Raw genomic sequence first — 27468 nt, 5'->3', positions numbered from 1 at the left:
CAATCTCATTAGGCAGAGCTTTATGGCAGGAGAAGTTAATCATTCAGGAAGCATGCTGTGCGTTTTGTACTGTATGAAAATTTCAGTAAGTGGCAAGAGACAGCACAATGACTGCTGCTTGTTGTGACTCACATCACTGCAATCTGCTGCAGCCATTTGGAGGATGTAGGTCAGTGAAAATTGAGGCGTTAAGGGAAATGAAAACAGTTCTCTTCGGTGGGAAGACTTTTCCATGAAGAGTGAATGTTCAGATCCCATTAGGGGCATGAAATTAGATTTAATGATGGTTGTTACCTGGAAGCCAGAGGGGGTCTAGGACTAAGAGCTATTAGAAATCCGAACATAGAAGTCTTACCTCATTAGGCCGGACAAAAATGTTGCCCCACGCCTTCAACACATGCATGAGGCGCTCTTGTTTCTTATAGTATATTTCAGTGTAATTTTTACAATACAATAAAATTCAGCTTGGAAAATAATGTTTTCAATTGTGTATAATGACACCTAAATTAGTCTTGTTTGGACATTACAGTTTAGCCGACCGGATACTCCGTCAAAAACGTTACTGATATCCTGACAGCCTTAGTATAAGTGCAGTAGGCTATAATGCACGTGTAGTACAGTGGAAGGTACAACCGCCATGTTTTTGGCAGAGTATCCCCTCTGCCAAACTCTAAATAAGACCCTCAGGGACTAGTGTATAAGAGGCTGGCTTCACCGGAGGATCATTGTTTTTGAGACTCCGGCAGTGCAAGCCTCTCAATCATATCTATGAGGCGACGCAAAGCCACTCTGCATGCCTTTGCATAGCCTCAAAGATATGGAGTAAGACAAAGCAGCACAATTCACTGCCTTGCCTTAGTCTGCGTTAAGAAGGCTTTCAATTGGATGTATGACGTTACAACGCATACTTTTACCACGCATACCATTACAACGCGGTATTTACAACGCATACCGTTACAACGCATAGCGCTTAGAGGTGCTGGATAGTGGTAAGTATAATTTTATATTCCAACTCCAGTCCCCGTGGACACTAGGGAAGGTGTTGGATATAAAATTATACTTATTCCCTATCCTAGAGCGCCCCCCAGCGCAATGCGTTGTAATGGTATGTGTGGTAATGCCTGCGTTGTAGTGGTAGTGCGTGGTAAAAACTTTGTTGTAAACGTTGTATACCCTTTCAATGGCCATTGCGTTGGGTTTTCCCATGCAGCACCCATGGAATTTGACGCTGTCCCAGAATTACTTAATCACATACACCTGGGCCAACACCTTATGCCTCCCCATAGCAGGCGTAACAAGGAGAAATATTTTAATTTTCTCTTCGTTTTTGCCTCTTTCCAGGTGTGCTGTATTCCAAGGTGTCCCTTCTCGCACAAAAACAATCCTGCCTGCAATGGAGGTACACTTGCACCATGGTGCTAGTGTGCCTGCATTGGTGCTGGGCAGGAAATTGAGCACCAGCGCAGGGGGAAAAGAACTGCAATACACCGTAGATCATAAATATGATACATTCCTGCACCTTCCTATTGACGTAGGGCAGCACTGCAAGAAGACTTGCGGCGCTGCTCTACAACAGTTCCTCATAAATGAGGCCATCAATACTTTAAATGTCACTGTTAAAATGAGTCAGGTAAGTAATATTTACTCAAAATGCTATGGTTTTTCCATGACACAAAAGTAATGATGTTATAATCATTGTATATCAGCGTACATGTTAACAAAATGATCATCTGACATGAGTAATGTGTCCTAAAAATCATTTGCAAAATTTTTGTCACGTTGCCTGTAGATTTTAAAGTATCAACTGCAAAATATTCTTATAAAACAATATTTAGTCTAAGTAAGTTTGAACAAGATCAGGGTATATTGTGTATGTATTTCTGTGGATTATGATTGTAATAAATACAACATGTTTCTTCTCCGTTATTTTTGTCATCTCCTGGGGAGCCATTAATTATGTGGGAAAAATCGAAAAATGTATTTACTGGATATGCCAGAGTGTGTGACTCTAATTTGACTGCTGCAAAAAAGTCATCCCTACTGCTGCACTGTTTAGGAGCAGAAGGTCAAAACATTTTTGATAATCTTTCTAATCTAACTGATAAAGAGATGGATGGTCTGAATGAGTATGAGGTGTGTTTGAAGACGTTGGACTGACATTTTCTTCCTAAAGTATCATTTATACTTGTGCGTGTTCACTTTTGGAAGCACATGCAAAACAAATGGGAAGTCAGGTGCGATGAAATTGCTCAGTTCTTCATTAGCAAAATTGACAAGATTTACCAAGATATTTCCCTGCAAAGTGGCAGAAACAATCTTCTAGCTTTTTCCACCAATTTAGTGGGCACCAACTCCTGCTCGGTTTCGACTTCTGGTCCTTTACTTGTTTGGCCTGAATTGCTACCTGCCGCCCTCCATGAAACCTTGGGCAAGGTAAAATCCGGCTCCCTACTCACCCCCTGCCCATCTCTATACTCGGGTCATTAGACTGCCCCCAGCTTTCTTTGATTCACACCACTCCGTATCTTTCTCTCAGGACTGCTACTGCCCCTGTTAGGTGGAAGCATGCTTTGGTTACGCCCTTGCTGAAAAAGCCTACTGCGGACCCTAAGGTCCTTTCCAATTACCACCCAATTTCCTTGCTGTCAGCTTTCTCCGAAGTCCTAGAAAGACACATTCACCACCATCTGTCTCAGTTTGCCATTACCAATAATTTATTGCATCCCTCTTAGTCCGGATTCCGCCCAGGTTTCTCTACAGAAACTACGCTTCTGGGCATCACGGAGAACCTCCGGGCCCTGCTAGACAGAGGCGAGACTGCCGCGCTGATACTACTTGATCTCAGCGCGGCATTTGACACGGTCTCGCATAAAATCCTTCTCGAATCCCTAGCCGCTATGGGCATTGGAGGTTTAGCCCTCGATTGGTTAGCTTCATTTCCAACTGATCGTACGTTTCAAATTTTCTCCCACACAGCTACCTCCAATATCTATCCCCAACCTCACGGTGTTCCCCAGGGTTCTATTCTTAGTCCTTTACTTTTTAACCTTTATGTTACTCTACTGGCCCACATCGCTGACAGCGTCGGACTAACCTTGTTCACTTACGCCGACGACTCGCAGGTTGTCTTCTCTCTTTCAAAATCTGACAAGGCTTCCACTTCCCTCCTTCAGTTTGGTCTGGGGGAAATCGCCAGGTGGATGAACCAAAATCTTCACAAACTGAATGGAGGGAAGACGGAAGTCCTCGTCCTCGGGCACAAGCAAGACCTTTGGACCTCTAGGCACTGGCCTTCGGAGTGAGGCTCGCTTCCATCTCCACTGGAGCATGTGCGCAACCTGGGGGTGCTCATTGACAGTGGTTTGACAATACATTGTCAGGCTAATAAAGTGTCGTCCACCTGCTTTACCATCTTGCGCTGGCTGAAGAAGATTCTATGGATGCTGCCAGCTGACACTCAGAGATCTGTGGTGAACGCCTTGGTTACCTCCCGGTTGGACTATGGTAACATTCTTTACCTGGGGGCGACCAAGGCAGTCACTCGACGCCTCCAACTTGTGCAGAATGCCGCGGCACGCCTGCTTACTGACTGTCGCAAAACTGATCATAGTATGGGACGTCTCCGTGACCTTCACTGGTTGAAGGTGGACAGTGGAGTTAAATTTAAGGCGCTCAGCTACATGTTTAAGATCAGGAAGAATATTACTCCTAGTTATCTTCAAACACTTGTAAACATCTATTCTCCTTCTCGTTTCCTCTGTTCCTCCTCCCAAAATCTTTTAACTGTTCCTAAGTTCAGACTGTCCAGAATGGGCGGTAGGTCGTTTGCTTTTCTGGGGCCCAAGTTATGGAACTCCCTTCCTCTGGATATTCGGTCCGAGGACTGCTATGCTCGTTTTCTCAAAGCTGTTGAGACCTGGCTTTTTAATCAATACCTGAGTTTCCTCTTTTCGCCTTTCTGCTAGTTGCAATTTCTCAGCGCCGGGAAACCCTTTTGGGTAGCTGTCGCGCTTTCAAAGCTTAATAAATAAATAAATAAATGAATAGGAATACATTACTGTATTAAGAAAGTTTGATCAGCTTGTAAGTCTAGTCAATCTGTTGATAAGCTCAATTTATGCTTGGCTGAAGAAATTATAAGTTACGTGAAGAATTGTAGTCCAGGGATGATTCCTCTCTTACTGAGATGATTAATTTGGCTAAAAGGCTTGAGCACAGTTTAACACGATGGAGGGTTTTAACAAAATGTCTCTGAGAATGCTGTAGGGTGAATGCTTTCGGTTTTGAATAAAAAGAGAGTTGAGTGACAAGGTAATGGAAGAATAAAGTGAAAGAGCTGTGAAAGGTCAAAATTAAGTGAAACAATTTATAGGCAAATGTTTTAGATTTGGGACAATCGGGCACATGGCAAATAACAAGAGGTGTTCAGGTTGCAAAATACTCGCAAGCTGTGTTTGCGGAAAGGCCATATGGGCAAGTTGTGTAAAAGCAAACATAATGAATCGAAAATCAATTAAGTTTTACGGGATTCGGATGAATGTGAGGAGATCATTTTACAAGTGTTCAACAAAGGAGGTGATGGTCCCCAAGATTTTGTTATGGTGGAAGGGAATCGTTTAAAATTCCTTTGGATTCGGGGGTGAAATTGACTTATAATTCTAACGAAGTTTGTGTGAATGGGTAAAGAGCAAGTTGCAGTTGTGTAAGCCATTTGACAGACCTTCAGGATATAGTGGAGAGCACAATAAACTTGCTGGCTATTTTCAAGGTATGGTGGAATATTGGAGAAGAATGGCTGTTGTCAAGATTTATGTTTCTGTCAGGGTGATGCAGTTATAGGTTGATATCACCAGTGTGATGTGGCAGTCATATTGGATCCAAATTGTGATAAGGCCATTACATTGAGGGATGATTCTGATGTCAAAGTGGTGGATCATAGCAAAGTATTTAAGAGTCAATCTAGTACATTTTTAGAGGTGTTTCCTGCAGTGCTTTGTGATTATCTTGGGTTTCTTAAAGGATATGTACACAAGATTACGATATTCGAAGGTTTCACACCTGTGGTTAGCAAAGTAGAAGAGGTTCCTTTTGAGCTTGTTGAACCGGGGGGACTGCAAAAGGCAGGTGTTATTGAGAAGGTTAAGGGCACAGAATTGTTGTGTCTGGTGGTGGTTGTGGTGGTGGTGGTGGTGAAGAAACAGAATGGCGATATTCATATGTGTGTGGACCTTAGTGTCTTAAAGCTGTTGTGGTAGATTGGTTTCCTATTCCTGGCAGTTCGTAATGCAAGTAGAACTGTAGTGTAGTTCCTATATTCCCAATAGGCTCTGCGCATTGGAATAACATATACTGATTAGACGTAGGACTGAGGTCCATTCAAAAATAGATTGAAGATAAGGGAATTATTTGACAAAGGGCCTCCGTATATATGGTATTGTGCATCAAAAATTAGGGAGATCCCATAGAGTCTATCAGGATACCAAGGCAAGTATGTACCCATGGTATAGTAAAGTAAGTAAAGTATTATCGTCCAAATAAGACCAGCAGTAGGTGTAATGTAAGGACCCAGCACCTGTGATAGGGAGCCAGAGTCCAGTATCGGCTTGCTGTTATAATTCCCTTATCTACGATCTACTTTTTTAATCACTTTAAAGTCCGGAAATTGTCAATTTGACCACATATTTGGGTGATTGAATAATATTGGTGATTGCCAGCGATTTGAACTATAAGAAGACGTTAGTTATTGTTGAACACCCAGTGGGGGATTACTATTGTGGTACTTCTAGGATTTTCTTGAGAACTCATTAGTCTAGGACGTTACACCCGGGACGATTGCCTTTTTCACATTCACCAGGATGATATGACCTATGCAATCTATATTTAAGCCCTGATGAAGTTCCCCTGGCACTAGGGGAACAAAACGCGTTGGCTGGGGCCTTGTTTAAAGAAAATAAAAGATTTGAATAAAGAAGTGACATTTTCTAAATATTCTTCCGTGTAATCGACTTCATTGGAGTGCACCTTCCATTTTTTTGGTAGACCTGGTAATTGATACATCCTTGAGCAGCGGATGTTGGAAGTGGTTGCACCAATTGATATTTGGAACAGACGGAACTAATGTGCTTGACCTTGGTCTGCTGTTTCGTGCTTTCTGTAGTTTCCCAAAAAGAATTTCTTGTTCTCTAAGAATAGTTCTACTTTAAGCAGATTACTTTGTGCCAAAAAAGTTCAATGTTTTGGAGAGAAACATTCAATTTATTATGAAAAAATAGAGTTTCAAAGTTAGAAATCTTTGTTTTGAAAAAATGAAGGCCGAATTTCAGAGTTCATGGAACGCTGTGTACATGAATCAAAAATTATTCTCGGTGTCAGGAGAAAACATCAGATTGTCTAGGCTGGCAAAGAAATCATCTACCACAGTAGGTGAAAGTGGAACTATTTTATCAAGTAGATCAAATGTGCACAGATGAGGAACACTGCCGTCAGCGCAAAGTGCTGCGTTAGCAATGTTCATATCAGATGGTACCTGTGTGCCTGTTGTTCTTCGTATCTCACCCTCAGTTAGACTTACTGGTGAGACCTCAATGAATGCCGTCATCAGGATTGGTAGCCGTTGGGGACAACACGATGAATGAGTCGTTACTGGACTTAGCAAGGCGTCGACATCCGATGGCAGTAATAATGGAAGTGTAAGACAAATGTCCAAGATGCATTCCTCTCCGCAAAGCAGGCATCGTAGAACAGGTAAGATGCAATCTTGCCAGATAGGTCTGAACGATAGAAACCAAGTTCTGTTCAGATCTCTTAAATGAGCCAAACCAAGAATCTGTGTAATTCTCTCACGATACCTCAAGGCTAGAAGGCATTGTTCCATGGTATTCTGGGTATCGCTGGTGACCGGACTTGCCATTTCGGAGCAGAAGGAATAAAAATATAATTCCTGCTACGAGTCCCAAAATGAGAGGCATACCGCCGAACACAGAGTGCACGAAATTTGGAAAAATGCAGAGGACTACTTCAAATGGTGTTAAAAGTCACGAAAAAATCAACTTAAATACATGTGCGATGCCACTGGTATCAGACATGTTTAAGTTTTGACTTAACATTTCTGCGAAATGTACTGGGCAGTTTGTTGATAATAAGGCATGTATCTCTGCAGAAGTCCTTGCTACTTGCATAACCTACGTTTCTCTAGACGAGGTCAGTGGCACAGTCTTTTGCAAAAGAATGACTTTCATTCTGCTTAAAGTATCAATTTGTATAGAAGAGATGTTTAGTGAAGGCCATAATGCCGTCCCACTGTCTGTCTTGCTCTTTGGATACAATACTTGCATACAACAAGTGACCCTGGATGACACACTAACGAGATAAAGTTTTCCTGGCAACATATCACAACAGCTGTGATCATTGAGCATAACGTAGCTGCCATTGGATAGCTGCCTAAAATGGGTTCTATCACTGTGGAGGGTGTACCGTGCAGGTGGCAAGAGAGGTTATTTGCAGAACCTTCGCAGGCTCCATGTAAATTAATACCCTGGCACAAAAGTGTACCACTTAGTGAGTTCTTGCAATTTTTACCACTAAGGAATACCTCCTTTCCCTTATTCCAACATTTTTGTGTGTAAGGTAAAGTCAAGGTCGACTGAATGTATTCTTTACCCAACCTTTCATACAGGCCCGCTGTTATATGCTGTAGAAAATACTGAAATTCGAAAATTGTCACTGGTATCGTAATGGTGCCATGTATTATCCATTCAATGACAGGCTTCTCAGAAACTGTCAATGGTAATCTTTTCAGTTTTTCAATGCTCAGCACCGTATAGTCTGCCCCTCTTTGTGCCAAAGAGATAAATACAGCAAACAATGACGTTCTGTTGATTAGACGCCATGGTACATAGCCTGAACTAAGATTTTGCAAAGTCCAGCCTAACTGCATTACAGAACGTAATTGAGACTGGCCATGTTGTAACATTAGCAAGTCCTGTTCCATTATGTCAATTGCAGAGGATAAAATGCTGTCCAACGAATATATTCTGAAGGACAGAGTCGTTAACCCATAGTCCACTACAGAGAGAGCTTTCTCTAAAATAGTACGATCAATTTCTCATATTCTTTCTGCAGTTTCTATTTGCGTTATTTTCCAAGTTTCGTTGTACGCAGCGTATATACCCGCGTATATGAAACGTTTCTGACGAGGCCCCAATAAGAAATCTCGCAAATCATTGCCTTCTTTAAGTAAAGATAAGTGTTGTTTTATTTCTGGATGTGTGGATGTCTGTAGCCACTCAAGGCATAGTTTTCCTACACTGTATGTTGTTACTATCCCTGGAGGTTGTCTCTGGGAATATCTAGGATCTGACCTGTTCATGTTTAACCCCTGTGTTTTGTTCAGGAATCTATCATGACAGTTATTAGTGTCTGTGGGCCAGATTAACCATTTTTTCCAATCAGGATTAGTTCTGTTGTGTGTTAAAATATATGATACGTCTATCTCCTTTTCTGTAGTATCATTACTCTCAGATGTTGGTTTAGGTATAGACGGTGTATTTAAATCTTTTATCTTAGCCAAGCCAAGACAAGAAATCTGTTGAACAGTGTTATTTAAAAACATTATTATTTCTGGTATAATGCAGGCTCTGAATAAGGCTTCCAAACCTTGCACCTGCCAGTCTTTTGTGCCCCAGACAGTTTGTGTCTCAATGTTGTCTTTCCAAAAGTCAAAATCTAGTGTAGACAGCTGAGCATAAAAGTTTGCAGAATAAATTTGTTCAGTATTGGTCAACATTGTTTTCATTCCTGTCTTATTTACATTTTTGAAATAAAAAGTTTCTGGATTTGTCACATTAAAACCTGGAAAGTATGGAACTTTTCTTAAAATGTTTTTGAGCTGCCCTTTGGCGGCGTTGGACAATGTTCCCATTGATTATATGTAGAAACATTCCTTGGGCTTGCAGATTTATGCAAATAATGGTGACCATAATGATTAAAACAATACATGTGTTCATAATCTGATGACACTTCTAGGTTTGGAGACATTTCTAAGTTTGTCATCATATTGTTAATAGTCTCAAAGTCCCAATCATCAGAAAATGTGCTGGGCGATACAAAGTCACTTAAAGAAACCTTGAACTGGTGTGGAATCTTCAGCAGCTCCACTGGGCCATAGATGTCATAATCAGTTCTATCCCATGCTACACCACGGGGTATAGGAACGGCTGTAATGTTTACTGATGATAGATCTCTTTTTTCACGATGAGATGATTTGTGAGGTTTTAGGACCAAGTTGATTTTCTGACTTGCTGTGTCCATTGTACTGTATCTTCCATCTATCATTTTTCCCAAGCTTAAAACCAGAATGAGCCAGAGCAGGAGGAAAAGTACACCTAACACAATCCAAAATTCAATCCATGGTGAAACCAGATATGCTTTTTCAAGTTGATGAAAGAGTTCTGTTATTTTTTCTTTGAAAGTTTTATTTGCTTGTGTTTCTTCAGGTTCACTGGAATCCTCAGAGAAGGTATCAAAGTCGATAAAATAGCCAGAGGCAGTTCTGTCAATTGTTGGAATTGCATCAGGGTTGTTATTAATCTTTGGAGTTGCTTCTTCCTTTGTCATATTGGTATAGTCAGATGCTACGTCATTGTAGACAGGTGTTTCTTGACGAACTGTTATTTGGGTCTCAAGAGGCACGAGTTCCATGGCTTTGTTACATAGTCCTTCTTTTCATACTGCAGGTTTATCAAAGGTGATAAGTCTTTCAGTTTGAACCTCTTGGATAGTAGCAAGATTTGGTCTTCCGCTACATCTTGGGAGTCCACTGGGCCAACTACTTATTATTGGCCACATGTAGGGGTTTTGCCGTGTCGATGGACACAACTCTGTTCTCCCTTTTACCAGCAAGGGGCGGTAGTACTACTGATCTTGTTCCTTGGATTGCTAAGACAGGTAATGCTTTTCTGTAAGAAGGCCCAATTTCCTTCTTTACCGCAATTTTTTCCCTGACTAGATCCCCAATCTTTGGAATCCAGACAGGTGTTGCTGGGACAGGTGGTTTTCTTCAGTGGTTGTTGGCTTCTGTATCGTGTTACTCAGACTTCTTCTTATTTCATTTAAGTCCTGTAAAACAGCCAAACGATCTTTGACATCAAAGGGTTTTTGTTCCACCACCGAAGTTTGACAATCGAGGTATTTGAATATCATTATAGTATCAAACAGTAATTCATATGGAGTGATTCCACCCAGAGAATTTCTTGGCAGATTGTTAAGACTACGTTGGACACTTATTAGATGTTTGACCCACCAATCACCCAAACCTAATACCTTAGCTGTTATGGATTGCTTTATGTCACGGTTTTTTCTTTCCACTACCGCATTGCCCTCAGGATGGAAGGGACTAGAATACCGCAATGCAACGCCCAAGCTAGCCATGGCCTCTTTGTAAGCTCGAGAGCTAAACGCAGGACCCTGGTCAGAATGTAGTGTGCCGATTGCGTATGTGCCGATAAAGACTCGCAAATCCTTTATAACAGTTCTGGAGTCAGCCGGGCGCTGGGACCACATCCAAAAAAATCTTGTCCTAGTAGTTGTGGGACTGCATCTGTCCATGGTGACGTCTGAGTGTAGATAGTCTAATGCTGTCTAACAAAGGTATCTGAACTGGGCTGGCTACACTGTAGTCAGATATCTGGTGGTTGTCAAAGCTATGATATCTGTAACAGGTATCACAGTTTATTCCAAATTCGTAAACTTGGACGCTCATTCCTGGCCGCCAGTACATCTCTTCTAATTCTATTAGAGATTCTAAGATCCCGGGATATCTCATACCCTCTCCCATATGTGCTTTGTGTACCAAAGCAGCTCTCTGGTTCCTGTTTGGAATTACTATGTCCCCCACTGCAGGGATTCGAGCAAAAGGAACGGAGTTTGCAACAATTATGTATGTATTACCGAGTGGATAGTTTAGAGGTAACGCTGAAAAATTGCCTTCCTTAGAGGCATTTACTGCTAATAACGTTTCACCGTCTATTACTCTTTTTGAGAGAGCGATTGTAGCTGCGGAAGCCGTTTGCACAGCTGCCTTTGCGGCTTCATCAGTCAATGAATTACCTGCAACGTGAACGCCATCATGCTGATGACTCAGTGTATGAATCACGTGAATCTTTTGTAGTTCTTTCTTTATTAGAACTACTTGTTCCCAAAGCATTCCATGCTTAATTGAGCCACCTTTTGAATTTTTTAACCCGTTTTCAACCCAGTTCTGCAAATTTTCGTTGTAAGATTCAACGCAGAAATACGAATTGCACACTATTAGTGTGAGGAATTCGCGATCGGTATTTTCGAGCGCCATCTTGAAAGCATGTAGTTCAGCTTGCTGAGCTGTACAGTCTCCGAGTGATTGAGCTTTAGTGACCATAGGTCTAAATTTACCTTCATTCCAGCGACCTTTAACAATCGTGCACACAGCACTATAGGCTTGTTTACCCCCAATTGCGGGCTGTGCTGATCCGTCTGTATAGATTATACAGCCGTAATGTTGTAGAGGCAGAATCTCGGTCGGCAGAGGACATTCGTATTTGTATTGTGGAATTCTTGTGTTTTCAAGCATGGATCAAATGTATTCAACGTCTGTGGCAGCAAGAGAGTTAACCCATTGTATCCATATTGGATGTAAAGCTTTTGCATTTGGAATGCTTGCTTTTGTCACTGCCTCTAAGGCAGGTACAGGTGTAATGATCATTATTCGTTTTCCCTGTGCGAGAGCTCTCTCTTTTGCTACTGCAGTTTGAACCGCTGTTAGAATTTTTTCTGTAGAAGTGAATTTTACTTCAGCTTGTGTGTACAAGTGTGATTTGTATGCTATTGGTACCTTTTCCCCTTCATTAAAGGTCAGGTATGTGAATCCGCATCTCCCTGGGATGACTTGGATCACAAAATTACGCTTATTGTCGCGTGTTTCTCACTGTTTTTTTGTTAACATGTCTGTTTGCAATGAACGCAAAATTTCTGTATGGTTATGAGTCCAATTATTTGGTTTATAATCAGGTTTGATTAATTCGTAGAGAGGTTTAACCCTTTATGCGTAATTCAGAACGTAAGCTCTTCCAAAATTCAGGAAACCTAGAATTGACTAAGTTTTTCAGCGTCTTTGGAGGTTGGAGCAGCGCACATTTCTCTAGAAAGATAGCTGCCAGGCTTTTTCCTTCACTTGATAACTCGTAGCCTAAAAATAGGACATTGAGGTGGGCAATCAGTTATTTCTTAAAACTGAATTTATACCCCTCAGATGCGAACCCAAGTATTATGGTGTTCACTATTTTCAAGTGCACGTCCAAGTCGTCGTCTGTAAGATAGATGTCATCAACATAAGATAATGCCTCATCATCGTACGTTCGTAGTAACTCTGTTACTCTGACTGAATATAACCCTGGACTATTCTTGAATCCCTGGGGGAAACGGCAACATTGTTGCTGTGTCCCCATAATTGAGAAAGCAGTCAAATGCCTGCTTTCAGGTGCAATGTTTTGACAGAAAAACCAATTCGAAATATCTAATGTGGTTTTATATTTTTTCCGCACGATGTTATTCATCAATGCTGCACTGTGTGCATTTTGTACTGCAAATGTTTTGCAACAGGAGTTTAAATGTCTGTAATCCAAAACTAGACAATATGAATTGTCTGGTTTGGAGAGGTGAGGAGGCGCATGTTTCAATCACCCCTTGGTATTCCAGTTGATTTAAAATTTCCCTGACCTGTTTTTTAGCCTCTTGCTTAACTGGATACTGCCTCTGAGCAGTAGGTTGAGTTTTTAACTGGATGTTATGGTGAGGAGAATCCTCATCCCATCCTGCGTGATTTTTATATAATGCTGGAGCCTGGGCCACGGCCCATTTTCTGGCTTATGTGTATTTTTTGTGAATTGGAATATGATTTGAGAAGGCTGGCATAATTATCTCTTCGCCATGTAGGCACTCCCTGACAAATTCAGGTGGCCAGTCTTGTCAGCTAGAAGAATGTCATAACCCTTAGAGAGCTTCTCCCAAAAGAGTGCTCCTATTTTTCTAGTTATGTCCCCCTCCATCCGGAGTGTTTCTTCGTATAACTTGTGGGGTACACTAACCCTGGTGTCAGCAGTTTCAACTTGAATGGATTCATTCAAGTCCACTGTCTCCAGATGATCTATTAGGATCCTGCGAACTATGGTGACTTCTGCTGCGCTGTCTAGCATTGTCTGAGCCCACTCCCCGTTCTTGAGTTGTGTCCTCAAGATCCTTAGCATGTTTGATTTTTACGCTTGCTACTTTCTTCTTGGTGAATTGCGTTTTCTTATTTTTTGGAACGGGCTGTTCTTCTTTGGACTTCATGCGTTCCTCTTTCTGTTCTGATCATCTTCTCCTCTCGGATTTCTGCAAGGAAGTCTGAAAGGTATCTTGATATCTATCAGGTTTTCTTAGAGTATCCCTATCTCTAAGGTTATACCTTTTTTCAGAGGGCTCCCGTTGGGAAGACATACCTCCCCTTTTGGGAGATCATCCTCTGGACTGAGAGTGTTTCTCTTTAGAAAGTGTTTGTTTATTATTTTCCTACTTCTTTTTAGCAGTAGTGAGATTATTTTTAATAAACATCTTTTCAGGATTTTCTGTTAATTTCAGGATTTTCTGTTAATTTGGGTTTTACTGGTTTCCCACCCAAACTATCTCTTCCTAGTTCTTCATAAGATTTTTTATTTAATTCTAGCAAGTTCATATGGTTAGTCTGTTATATCTGTTTCTTTTAACTTTTGGCTGATTGCCACAGATGCTGCTTCACCTTTAATGTTAGCTAATAATATAGCTGAGACCTGTTTGAAATCTTTCAGTAATGTCATACCCATATTTAAGGCCGGTTCTGGACTGTATTCATTTTGAATCTGCCTCGGAACGTCTGGTATTACCGCCATGGACGGTACACCATGTGTTTTTGTGTAGATTGAAGCAAAGACTGTACCCCTAGTGTCACAGTCCTCCAGATGTAGTGCTATCCCCATTGGTAAACAGATTGTCCGAATTCTGTGTTTCTCATGAGGTGTACTATCAGGGAATACTGCCTCAATTTGAGTAATTTATTGTGCTAACCAAAACGGAATTCGTTCCCTTTTGGCAGGCAATCTACCGATGACTGATTGTATAGTCTGTGGTGTGGTTTTGTTTGTGTTCCCCTGGTGAGGGGTGTGCTGTGGAATCCTCACAGTAGGTTGTACTGTTAAAGTCTGCATGACACATTGAACCAAATGTCTATGTATTTTAATTAACTGTTTCAGCAGAGCTAACAGTTCTCGACCTGTCATATTATCTATGTCAGGATGTGGTGTATAGCTGGCCAGTACAGGTCATGTAGCTCCTGGTCTACCTAGTGGACAGAGCCTCGTAATGTGATTTTCATGTTTTAGGGCGCCTTTAAACCAGAACTGATGCTCTTGGTAAGTTAATGGAATTTCAATGTCCTCGTAGGGAACATATTCCTCTGGATGTTCCTCTACTTTGTAGTAGTGGAACTCGTGTGTTCCTCCATCTGCTGGAGGAAAGTGAATCCATGAATAGAATACCTCTGTTTGCCGATATTCATGTGCCTCTACAACAAAGATTACTTTACCACCTCTTGCTGATACTCCATTATTTATCAGTTTGTAGGTTATAGTTTTTCTTACATTTACCGGGATGTTTATAACATCTGGGTCATTCTGTAGCCTATTTCTGTCATCTGAAACTGCTTGAGCTGCTGCTTCAGCTAATTCGACATCAGACATCATTATTTTACTGACTGAAAAAGTTTGCAGAATAGGTTCAATTCAACAAAGATTAGGTGCACAATATTTTGGAACACTTTATCCTTCAACGTTGAACAAACCAAAAACTAATACATAGGATTTTTGTCCTAGTCAGTTTTGGCGGATATTAACCTTTTACCCACTCCAGACGTCTATTGGAGTATTTTACGGGAAAAAGGGGTCTATGTGAAAAGCACGACTGAGTTACTCTAGTATCTAGCATTAAATTTATCGTCTTACCAAACGTTGGGCGTGATGTAGTGTAGTTCCTTTTTTCCCAATAGGCTCTGCACATTGGAATACCATGTACAATTGATTAGACGTAGGACTGAGGTCAACTAGGTCTCTATTGTATATATTAGACTTAATAGTGAGTGCCAGCTAGCTCAGAGGTCACTAGAAACGTTCTCGAATAAACAAGAGGGGATTAGTTTCTGACAACCGCATAAACATGGCAACTTTGTTTCCCCAGGATAAGGAACGTATCTCTAGAGTCGCGGAAACAATAGATAGCTATTTTACTCAGTCAATCATGCATGCTTCGTTTCACCAGAGGTGCTGAGAAAATAGAGAGACAGGCGTATCCAATAAAAAGTATTTATTGAACAGTCTTCTTTCTCAAGCATAAGAAATGAACTGCTACAATTGTAATACAGGTTATAAAGTTCAAGGCATATAATACGAACAGTTTTATAAAGTAGTACTGTAAAAGCATGATATGGTTTCTAAGCCATAAGTTGCCTTAAAACATTTAAAATACATAAAGTGATAAAATAATGACTAAAAGTACTCAAATGGTGCTTCTAAAATACGCCTACCAAAGGTGTACCTAACCTAAGTCCAGTACGAGGGAAGGAGTAAGTGAGGAGTAGCTTAAGTTTAGTAATAAGTAATAAGGCAGTTCGTAATGCAGGAATAATACCAGGCCAATTGACGCGATTAGCGTGGGAACCACTAGGCTCCGACCACAGACAACAGTCCTGAACTTTCGAGGGTGGTCCTGGTATTGCCGGGCAGATCTGGGCCGCTCTAAGACTCAGTGCGTCTAAAGCAATGCAGCGGGAGAGAGACAGTAGCAATACTGTACTGCTCCTGCACACCTCCCCAGGACACACACGGTTGAGGCTCCTGACTGGAGTCCAAGCCATACAGGAGGAATGCGCTGCCTTGCTCTCTCTCTCCCCCTGCTCGTAGGACATCCTGCTGGGCACTCCCGATGATGACGCAGTTCTGATTCAAGGCGACACTGTAGCCGGACAGGTTACCTCACTGCCTTCTCCGTTGCTGACGATCTTGGGAAGATTCCTTTTGTGAACAATGATCATGATTACCTCTCAACTTCCTTAGCTTTACGAAATCCTTCAGCACATTGTGGCTTGGACAGGAAATCTTGATCTGCAGCCTCCGTTACGATGACGGCTCGGGCCACAAACAGGTACACAGCAGCATGGATGATGATTCACGCTGCGGGGGCACTGCAGTTACGGGGCACTTTCCAACAAGCACCACGGACCCCACGGCAATCTCAGGCTGCACACACACAAAGCATCACTGAGTCTTGGTTGTGTTTCGAGTCACACAGTCCCAGGGCAATGCTTACGAAGGTCTTAGGCTGCAAAAGCACAGGCACACAGTGTAGCTGAGACACACTTGGAATTTTTGATATTTCCTGAGTTTCCACAACATGGAGCCAGCTTTTCTCGGGCCCTTGGAGACAAGTTACTTCAGGTCACAGCAGAGAGCAAAGTCCGTTCAAGCAGGGGGACACAGCACACAGCAAAGTCCCTTAGCCTATCCTTAGTTGAATCAGCAAACTACAGGCCAGCCCCAGAACACACAGCGAGGGTCAGTCCTTCTCTTCAGCTGTTCTTCCTTGGCAGAGGTTCCTCTTGACCACGAACTAGTTTCAATCCTTTTCAGTCTTGATCAGTCCAACGTTCAGGGGTTTCAGCTCTCATAGTTATCCCTTAAATGTCTTTGTGTTCAGAGGCACTGACCCCTGTCCAAACCAGGTCTGTGTGTCTCCCTGCCAGTGACACCTTATTCCTTTGATAGTGGGGGTCTGGTTCCTCAATCACTCAGCAGGAGGTGGAACCATTCTTTTATGGCAGCAGGCCAGGCCTCTTCACGTCCCAGGGGCTACTCCTCCCCCCTACACTCCAGATGCAGGATAGCCTATTGCTGTCTCACCTACTCCTCCCCTGGGTCAAGACAATTCCCAGATCCTATCAAATTCAAATCCAGACAGTTAATCCACAACCTGGCAGAGACACACAGAATTGTTAGAACAAAAAAGCCAGCCACTTCTAAAAGTGTGGTTTCTACACACACAATTCAAAAACCACCTTCACAAAAAAGATGTGTTATTAAATTGTGAGTTCAGGCACACTAAACTTCACCTCTCCAACTTAAGCCTATGGGAAGATAGGCTGGAAACATATTACAGAGCCTTCCCCATTCTGTCCTATAGGCAAGATGGCCTTGCAACAGTGAAAAACAATAAGGAGAGTATTTCACTGTTATAACATGGTACACACATCAGTACATGTCCTACATTTCACAGACACTGCACCTTGTTCAGGGGGGTACCTTGGGCCTTCCATAGGGGTGTCTGATGTGCATGGAAAGAGAAGGGTAAGGCCTGGCAAGTCGGTGCACTTGTCAGGACAACATGGCAGTTAGCAAACTGCACGCAGGCACTGCAGTGGCTGGACTTGTGTGGGTGGCACAATTAGTGCTGCAGGCCCACTGGTAGCATTTGCATTACCAGCCCTGGCACACATAGTGTACCTTATTAGGGACTTTACTAGTAAGGCAAACATAGCAATTATGGACAACCAATTACCATAACACGTTATACAGGGAGCACTTGCACTTTGACACTGATCAGCAGTGACAAAATGCCCAAAGCATCTAAGTCCGCAACATAATATCATAAAAAGGTCTAGGAGGAAGGTAAAAAGTTTAAGTAACTTTAGCCACAAAGGGCCAAGTCGAACAAGAGGTATAATGCATAAAAATCGCACAGTGGAAAGGGTGATTTGCACCATTAAGGAGGCAATAAAGTTGGCACGGAATGCTGGAAAAAAATTGGATGTCTGAATTATGGAAATTGTTAGAAGTTTACAGGGTGACACCCCATGGTACCACAGGAAAATCACCTTTTGAAATATTGATAGGGAGAAGGGCAAAATCCATGTTGGCACCTGCATGTTTCAAGCTTTGTGCAGGACTGAATGGAAATGTAGAGGATGATGGATGGAAGGAAAGAATGATGGCAAAGTTGATGGTGAGGAAAGCATGCACTGATAAATGAAAAGCTGCTAAAATTGATGATATGAAAGTGGGAGTTGTTTTCCGGGAAATAGCGACGGTCACACATTGTCTGTTTTCTAAATACAGGGAGCCCATGAAGGTAATTAAAAGATTTTATAATGTTGTAAAACCTTGAAGATGGACATATCAGGTATCTCAATAGAGTAGTTAGAGTTTCTAAATAAAAGTTAGAAAAAGTTACTGAAGATAAACTGAAGATAAACAACCAAAACATGGAGAAGCTTTGGAAGACAAGAACAGAGAAAGGTTTACTGTTCATTGGAGGAGTATGAGGCATGAAATAAGACCTCTGGGGAAATGTGAAGACTGCTTAATGTACAGCTAGATGTATAGCGTTTATTTGTATCTTGTGTTTTTTTATTAGTTTGGTAAAGGGAAGGAGATATGTGGTTTTCAGGCATGAGTGGGAGATGTAGTGGAATGTGGAATGTAGATGTGAGAGTGTTCTGTTTGTGTTTATTTCTGGTTTGTAGAATCCTTAGGGATCGGTTGGTGCTGAGATGTTGGAGGAGCTGGAGCCAGAGCTGTGGGTGGAGTTTCTTATTTGGAATAAATCTATTTCCCACCCAGTACTACTGTATTGTGCCTCATTGGAACACCTCAAGTATGCATATAAAAATGATGCAGTGATTTTTGACAAAACACAGAACAATTTGCACAAGCAACTAGGGGCCGGATGTAGGTCACCAAATACTGGCCGTTACGGACCAGTATTTGGTGATTGAGATGTGGGGGCCTATATTTTACAGAATCGGTAAATTTACCAATTCGGTAAATTTACCGAATCTGTAAAATACAGAATCAGTAAATTTACCGATTCGGTAAATCTATATGTAGGTGGCACTGGAAACAGTGCCACAGGCCCCTAAGAATGTGTTATTTACCATGTAATACTATTGCATGGTAAATAACGAATTCCTGTGTACATGCACATCTGTGCATGTACACCTGTGCCATGTGGCACACATACATGCCCTGAGGGCATGTATGTGTGTCACATGGAACACAAGCCTGAATCAGGGGTGCAACAGGGTGTCAAAGTGACACCCTGTCCCCCTTGTAAATTCGGAAATTTTACCGAATCGGTATTTACCGATTCGGTAATTGACCTTGGTTCCTATGGGCCTCAAGGCCCATAGGAATCAATGGCAATTACCGAATCGGTAAATACCGATTCGGTAATTACTGAATGTTACAGATTCGGTAAAAAAATCGGTAAAAATACCTACATAGCATTTACCGATTTGTAAATACCGAATCGGTAAAATTCGGTATTTACGAATCGGTAAATCCCATTTACCTACATCGGGCCCTAAATGATTTGAGTAACCAGCTCAGCATTATTTTCTTGGCTGTAAGCTATGTCAAATGTAAGCCACAGCATTTGCCAGGAACTGAATGAAATATGTATTAAATCTGCAGAAAAGTGCCCTTAAAGAAGTCTGGAAATATTGCTACCTATGAATGACCCCAGCCAATTGTAGTTCTTTGTCAGAATATCTAGCAAATAACAAATCAAAGAATCAAGTATATTTAGGGGCAGTAAACAATGTGTCCATTTACAGGAAATTCAGTTGCAACAGCTATCTGTTTCTTTAAGGCAATGGATTGCACCCCAATTACAATACAGAGCAGAAATAAGGAATTCCAATGGCCACTTCTTGGATATAATAGAAGTGTGGGAGTGTTTTCTTTCTGCCTCTTAAACATGTTGCAAATTGAGCTTATGCAAAGCTAGATTGTGGTTACAATGTTCTTTATCTTGTGATGAAATCACAAAATATATTGTGATGAATATAGCTATCCTCCAGGTACTAAATAAAGCAATGCTAGGATCCACACTAACAACTAGAGAGTATTCACAGAGACTTTCTCTTGCCCTGCCTAATCTGTCAACTGTATCTGGCTATTGCTATACAATGTAATGAATTGAATTGCTGGAATAAACTGTGAGAATGTCTGCAAACCCAATGTATTGCTACCATGAAAGAATGAATCTTTAAATGCATTTTTTTATAAATTGTTCTATCATGCCTGTTGCCTATTGGTGCATATCCTGAGAATCGTGTACTTGTATAAGATGTATGAATGTCTTTGTCTACAGTCCTATAAAAGGACATGCAGATTTCTATGGGGAGGGGGCCTATTTTCCCTCCTTTAGAAGGGAAAACATATGCTGGATTTCACTGGGAACTGTACTGAGTTCCCTGTACTTATAATTTGTATGTTTTGCTGCTGAATTTATTTATGGTCAGAATAGAAATCAATTAAGCATGTAATCTGCCTATTTCTCTTATATAAAGCTTTGAAATTAAAACCTTTGTCTGTCATTTTTACAAGAATGTTACAGTACTGAATTGGAACTGAAAATAATAGAAATAATGATGGCTAAGGTCGGGGAACACCAAAGTCAGTATTGGGACTACTCCACTCCCGGTTCTAGCTGTTGGGGTGCCTCATGAGTGAATTTTAGAAGACGTTAGTTTGCCAATAATGGAAATAGCCCTTTTTGTAGGTTACCCCAAATGTTTGTCTTCTTCCTCCTCTTTTTCAGACCTTCTTTTTGTTGACCTTAGGACTCTGAGCACTTCACTACTGCTAACTAGTGGTAAAACACATGTACTTCTCCCCTATCCATGTTGACATTGTCATAAACCTGGTTGGCATAATTAGTTTACCTGTAAGTCCCTTGTAAAGTGGTATACCATGTACTCAGGACTGGTAATCTAAGTGCTAGTAGTGGGCGTGCAGTACTGATTGTGCGATCTACACAAATAGTCTTTCAAACCAGCCTCAATCACCCCTTTAATTACACATAAGTCACCTCGAAGGAAGGCCGTAAGTGATCCTACAGGAAGAGTGCTATGTGACTGAAAGATGTGACATGTACTTCTAAGTTTCATATGTCCTGGCAGTGACAAACAGCTACATTCGATTTTCACTGCTGTGAGGCCTACTCCTTCCATTGGCTAGCATTGGGGATTCTTTAAAATAATGTTTAAGCTGTAATTCCTGATTGGAAAGGAGTAGCTGCTTCTTGTTAAATATCTGTGGAATGGTAGTGATAAATCCTCCTTATTTGTAAAGCTGGATTTGCGATTACCATTTTAGGAATGCTACTTTTAGAAAGTGGACATTTCTCTGCTCCTAACTTTGCTCTGTGTGCCTGCAGACTCTCTCCAATACACGTCTGGGCTGGGTGATAGCTACACTTTGTGCATTTCCTCTAGACAACCACAACACAGGAAGGACTGGGTATGACAAGAGATATATCTACATTAATCTGCATACAGATAGCCTCCCTGGGGAGGAAGGGAGAGAGGTGGCTCACACTTGCATCTGAATAATTTGTGCCCTGCCCTCACACAAAGGGGTGATTTACCCCCTAATGGTAGTCTAGAGTCATGGCTGGGTTGAATGGGATCCTGGTGCACTTGACAGAACTCTTTTGAAGCCCTTCACTACATCAAAGGGACTTTTGGGAATAAGTACCAGGGCTCTAACCCTACCAAATCACTACACTTCTGGGATTTGGGGAAGAACTCTGCTGGAGTGAAGACTGATATGCTATAAAGATTGCGACTTTGCTGTGACTGACTGTTCCAAGGAGCTGCTTCCATGCTTTGCTGATCTGCCCTGCTGCCAGCTGATCTTGCCCTGCTCAGGATAAGGACTGGAACCATACCATCCATTTGAACCCAGATTGACTCCAAGGGGTAGCTGGCTTGCCTACTGTTCCTAGATGTCTCATTTGTATTTCTATTTGTATTTCTATTTGTATTTGTAGAGCGCAATTATCACCAACTGGTCTCTAAGCGCTGTAAGAAGAGAGAGACACGGACTAGCCTACAGGCACAGGGGCAGAGATTAACCAGACCCCCAGGCCTCCTGGCAGAGAACTAATTTGGGGCTGATTAATGTGTCACAGAATATTTTTTTAGCTGGCACCTGCTTCCTTAGTGCGCCCTGATTAGTGATCTTTTGCACTTGCTAAGTGCTTTCATTGTTGCAAAATTAGTTACAACACCTGCCCTGCCCCAACTGACAATAATGAATTAGGGGCTGATTAATGGATTTTAACTTCCAGCCTGGCTCCTGCTTGTCTCCCTTAGCTGTAATTCAGGACCTTTGTGGCATATGTGTAACTATTCTGAGGTTCAGAGCAGGGTCACATAATAGTTGCAACTGGCAACTGAACTCTGGAGGGGCCCCTCAGGAAGCACTACAGGAAATGGCTACTAATGATGAGCCTGAACTTTTGAACCTGGTAAGTAGTTTCAGTTTTGCTAAGATCGTATTTCTGCAATTTAGCACTTATTCGCGGGGCGCGAAGTTGTACTGGGAAGCCGCGAACTCACGCGAACAGTGCGAGCAGTGCGAGCAAAATCCGCTGCTCGCGGATTTGCGGATTTTGCTGGAGATTCGCGAATCTCGCGGATTGCGAATTTCCCAAAAATCCGCAAAATCCGCGAGCGAAACGGATTTTCTGCCCATGCTTAGCCCTGGACTCCAAGACCAGTTATTCGCGACAGTAAAAGCTTGTGGTTAACCGTATCAAATGCCGCAGATAGATCCAGTAGAAACAGGGCACACAGCCTCTTTTTGGCAACTTGGAGCCTAAGATCATCCAGCACTGCCAGCATAACCATTTCAGTGCTGTGGTGGGCCCTGAAACCTGCCTGGTTGTGCTGCAGGAGATTATTTGTTTCAAGATGGTGAGAGAGAGATTTCAGCACGTGTTGCTCCAACACCTTTGCCAAAAAAGGCAGTTGGGAAATAGGTCTGAATTTTTTACATTTTTCACATCCGCTTCCGGCTTCTTCAAAAGTGGAACGACCTGTGCTTCTTTAAAGTTAGCAGGAACAGTGCCAAGAGTCAAGGAGTGGTTCAGAAGTAACAACACCTCATTCTCAATCCCGTGAAGCGCCATCTTGAAAATAGTAGGTGGACATGGATCTGCCGGAGAGCCAGACTTAACCCGTGCTATTAGGTGGGACAGGGAATCAACAGTCAAAGTTGGAAAGACAGTGAGTGATGTCGCAGACAGAGGTGCTGAAGGGATGGGTAACAAAGAACAGGGTACGATAGAGGTGGTGGTAATTACATCTAATAAATCCTTGACATTGTCAAGCAAAAAGGACTGCAACAAGTTGCAGTCCTCGGGACTGTGTACCGGCCTCACAGTCTCTGTTTGCCTTAGCTCATAGAGTACTTCTTTTTGAATATCCTGAGCTGAAGTGATCCTAATTTCATAGAATTCCACTTTCCTAGTGAGGATGGCTCTCATGGATATAAAATACTTCCTCCATCTTCTTCTGGTGATGCTAGACTCTGCCATCTGTGAGGCCTGCTCTTGCCTGAGGTGCCCCTCTAGACCTAATGCCTCAAAAATTGGTTTTCCTGCACAGCCGCTCTTTAAATCTAGCTTTTGGGCTATTCCTGAATGGACTGTTGGCTCTGGAACCGTGGCGCTTCCAAGAAGGATCAGCGTGTGCGGGCACAAGATCATCTCATTGCACTGCAGCATCACTTCTCATGACTGTGAATCCACAGCCTGTCTGCTTGTGATGGCCAGTAACTCTTTGCACTCCATGGACTTCTGCCAGCGACGCTTATCGTGCTCCCGACACCTGTCTTCTCTACAAACTGGACTCCTCGCTCAACTTGAAAAGGTAAAACTTCAGCGAGACCTGTTTGAAACTGAATGTTGTCTGTGCTCTATAGGTGTCAGCTTGACTTTTAAGATTTACCCTGTTCTAACGTGACCTCAAGTTACCTTTAATGCCATTGATTTTTAAGCACTGTTTTTGCATTTATTCTTTAAAAATTCATATCTCGACTTCTACTGATTGGATATTTGTCATTTTGGTCTTATTGCACTCAGTTAAATATCCTCTATTTTCCTAAACACCTGTGGAGTCGTTTTGTGGTGTTTTAATTGAGTTGCTTTAATTTAAGTGTTACATATTGCTTATTAAGTTAAGCCTGAGGGTGTGTATCTCACATGCACTGACTAGCGTGGTGGTCCCTACTTTGACAGAGTGCAATCCTCTGCCAACTAGAGACCTCATTTCTAACAGCTGACAGATCTGGTAGAAGAGGATAGTTCAGAAAGGAAGCAAACCAACATTAATTAACTAATTGGTTATTGAACCGAGTACTGCATCTTCATGGTTCAAACTTTTTGCCTTGAGATCTAAATTGGCCTTGGCCCGAAACCAATCCTGGTTCTGGTGAGGCAAGGTGATGAAAGAAGAAAAACATCATGAGTATCAATAGGGATTACACACATCAGGAGCAAATGAAGTAGTTGCAGAGCAGTGCATGTTGGGAGTTGTACTACGTACAGATCCTCACAATTTGAAGCCTCAATCCTTTGGGATCAAATGACAAGTAACAAGAAAAGAAAGAAGTTTGAACTAAAAATCCTCAGTAGGCCTCATTTATGAAGTGGTGTGCAGGATTAGAAGAAGCGGAGAAAGTAGAAAGAGGAAGTCATTAAGAATTGTATGGCCTATCCCCCGCTAGAAAATGCAAAGAAGGAAAAGGAAGAACCAAAGAAGGAGATAGAAACAGAGAATGTGGAGGAAGACATCTTCATTGATAAACTCCTTAGCACCAAAACACAGAAGTCCACGTACTCCAAGCTATACAGAAACTGCAGTATCATCCTTTGCTCAGAACCTCATGTCCGTTGCAATAAGCACCCTGGCTTTATCCGGATCCCAATCAATTCCCTGGCTGAGGCATCTGTCAGTACCATCCTAGGTCAACCTAACCCACGTATGTCCCAGGACTCAATACCGAGGCCTGGAAGCATGGCATTAGTCCTTCTTCAAGAAGGGAACTCAGTCATGAGGGGATAGGAGGCCATACAGCCAGCACAGACCTAGCAGTTACCTTGAAAAATGAAAGGCAAATTCCACAATGACTCAATCTAACACAGCTATAGACTTACATTTGAGGAAATTGACAGGGGAAATATGGGAATGGATTATGGGGAAATTGAACTACTTAACATGAGCAAGGAGCAGAGAGAGTGGCAAAAGAGGTTCATGCGAGATTGGAGAAGGTGGAAGAAGAATGATGAATTGACTAAACTTAGCGAAAGGCGTTCCAGAAGAATGCCAGGATGGCAATAAATGTGAAGGAACTACAGATGTTGAAGTTGACAGAACTAAGAAAACACGTTGGGGGAATTAATTGAGAACGTTGGAGGATGAAGTGATACTGAGAAGGCCAGAGAGTTGTGGTCCAGGAAAGAGAAGATCATGTTGAAGCAAAAGAAAGAGGGATCAAGGGAGGGTTTGGAAGGAGTTATTGGAGGAGTGGTAAAGGAATATCCCTTATCGTATGTGAAAGTAGGAGCTTATTTACATGTCCCATTGTCATGATTGGACCTTTTCCATTTTACCAACACCTTTTGAAAGCTTAGAGACAATCCCAATGAATCGTACACCCAGATAGAACAGATAGTGATCACCTCTAAAGATTTGTGAGAAGACCTGGATGTATTATTCGTAGTGACAGTCCCAAAGGACCTGTGGGCAGAGTAATAAGTACTGGATGGCAAACTGTGGTGAAAAACATTAAGCCTGCCATCAGGAATAGGGTCTTCAGGCCTTTACTTGGAATAATGTATATTCCCCCTCCAATTATGTTGAGAGGGTCTAAATTACTTAGTTTTGGCTTACAAGAGAGATCTTCACAGAATGGTGCATTGGAACAGGCAGCTGTTAAGCTTCTCAAGAAAGAAGCAGAACTGACACCCTCAAATCACTTGCTCAGAAGGTATGGCCTGGAAGTACTGCTTGAAGTTGAGTTATGAAAGTTTATAGGGCTATAATATGTGAGATTGTGTGATTTCCCTACAATGTATTGTAGTTGATTGTCTTAAATCCTGAGTGTTCTGTCATCAGAAAGTGCCGATTAGAATAAAATGAAGCACCCAGTCACTTGTAAAAGGCGTAAGTATATTAAATTCTATCATACCCACACTTTATCAACTTTAAAATATATATTAACTTTCAAAATATTATTACATTAAAATGTACTTAACTTACAAACATAAAATAGTAACATACTTTAAAATAATTGCAAAAAATAATGAACAAAAGCTAAAAGAATATTTAAGCATAAATTATAAAAAAATGCTTATATTTTGAATTATAACTACAAACACTAAAGGGCTCATTAAGATTTGGGTGGAATCACTTCCGCCTGACACTGACTCGGTCATGAGACTGAGCGACACCAGGTCGTCGGTCCCAACCGCCGTATTAGGATGCGACCAAACACTGTGCATTCCAATATTTCACCACCCGTAATGCATACTGCCATAATGAAATAGGAGGTGCAGTTCATCCCCGCACCCCATGGCAGACACAAGGTGCAGTGATTACAGGGAAGCACCAACTGCCACTATCGTAATGAGGCGGTCTAAAAGAAAACCGAATGGCCCATTACGATGTGACTGTAAAGGCTCCGACCGCAGGTTAGAGCCTTTATAACTTCATTGTAATCAGCCCCCAGATATTTAAAAATAAAATGCAATCAATAACAAAATTCAAATAAAAAATAAAAGAATAAAAAAAGACAAAAATATCAAATATTTTAAACCATTACATGTTAAATACTAACTTTAACAATGAAAGAAAAATGAAAAAATAGATATATATGTACACACACACAGCTAAACAATGCACAAAAATCATAAAAAAAAGTGATTTGACTTGAAGTGGTCAAAGGCAATACTGCCATCCCATCCTGGCCAACAGTAGCTAAAAGTTTGGACTTTGGAAGAGTCAGGCATACTATAACAACTCCAACATAAGTGACAGTAAGGAAAGTGTTAGACATTGAAGGGTTAGATTTGCTATTCCCATTCCTACATAAGCAGCAATATGGAATATTTTAGACTTTGCAACGTTCAACTTACTAAACACAAACCAACCTGAGCAGCAATAGGAAAGGTGCTGAACTTTTGAGAGACAACATTTTACACATTCCTCTCTAGCCTGAGCAACAGTAGAGATAGCGTTGGACTTAAGAAAGCTCAGATTTAATTTTCCCCATTCTAGATTACAAAACATCCAAAATCGCTCAAACAAAATCATGTGCATATAAAATAAATAAACATAAAATGTATTTCCATAAACATATATAAACACAGTTTTAATATATACTTTATATGAATATTTAGAATCTAAAAACAAACAAAATAACACACAGCATATATAAAGTTATATTAAAAATAAATGTCAATTAAAACATTAAAAAATAGATTTTAGACAATTCCTAATGCTACACTAAAACTCCAGGAACCACA

The sequence above is a fragment of the Lissotriton vulgaris genome, chromosome 4_1 (genome assembly GCF_964263255.1).
Source record: "Lissotriton vulgaris chromosome 4_1, aLisVul1.2, whole genome shotgun sequence".
Lineage (NCBI taxonomy): Eukaryota > Metazoa > Chordata > Amphibia > Caudata > Salamandridae > Lissotriton > Lissotriton vulgaris.
This window is presented reverse-complemented; position numbering follows the sequence as displayed.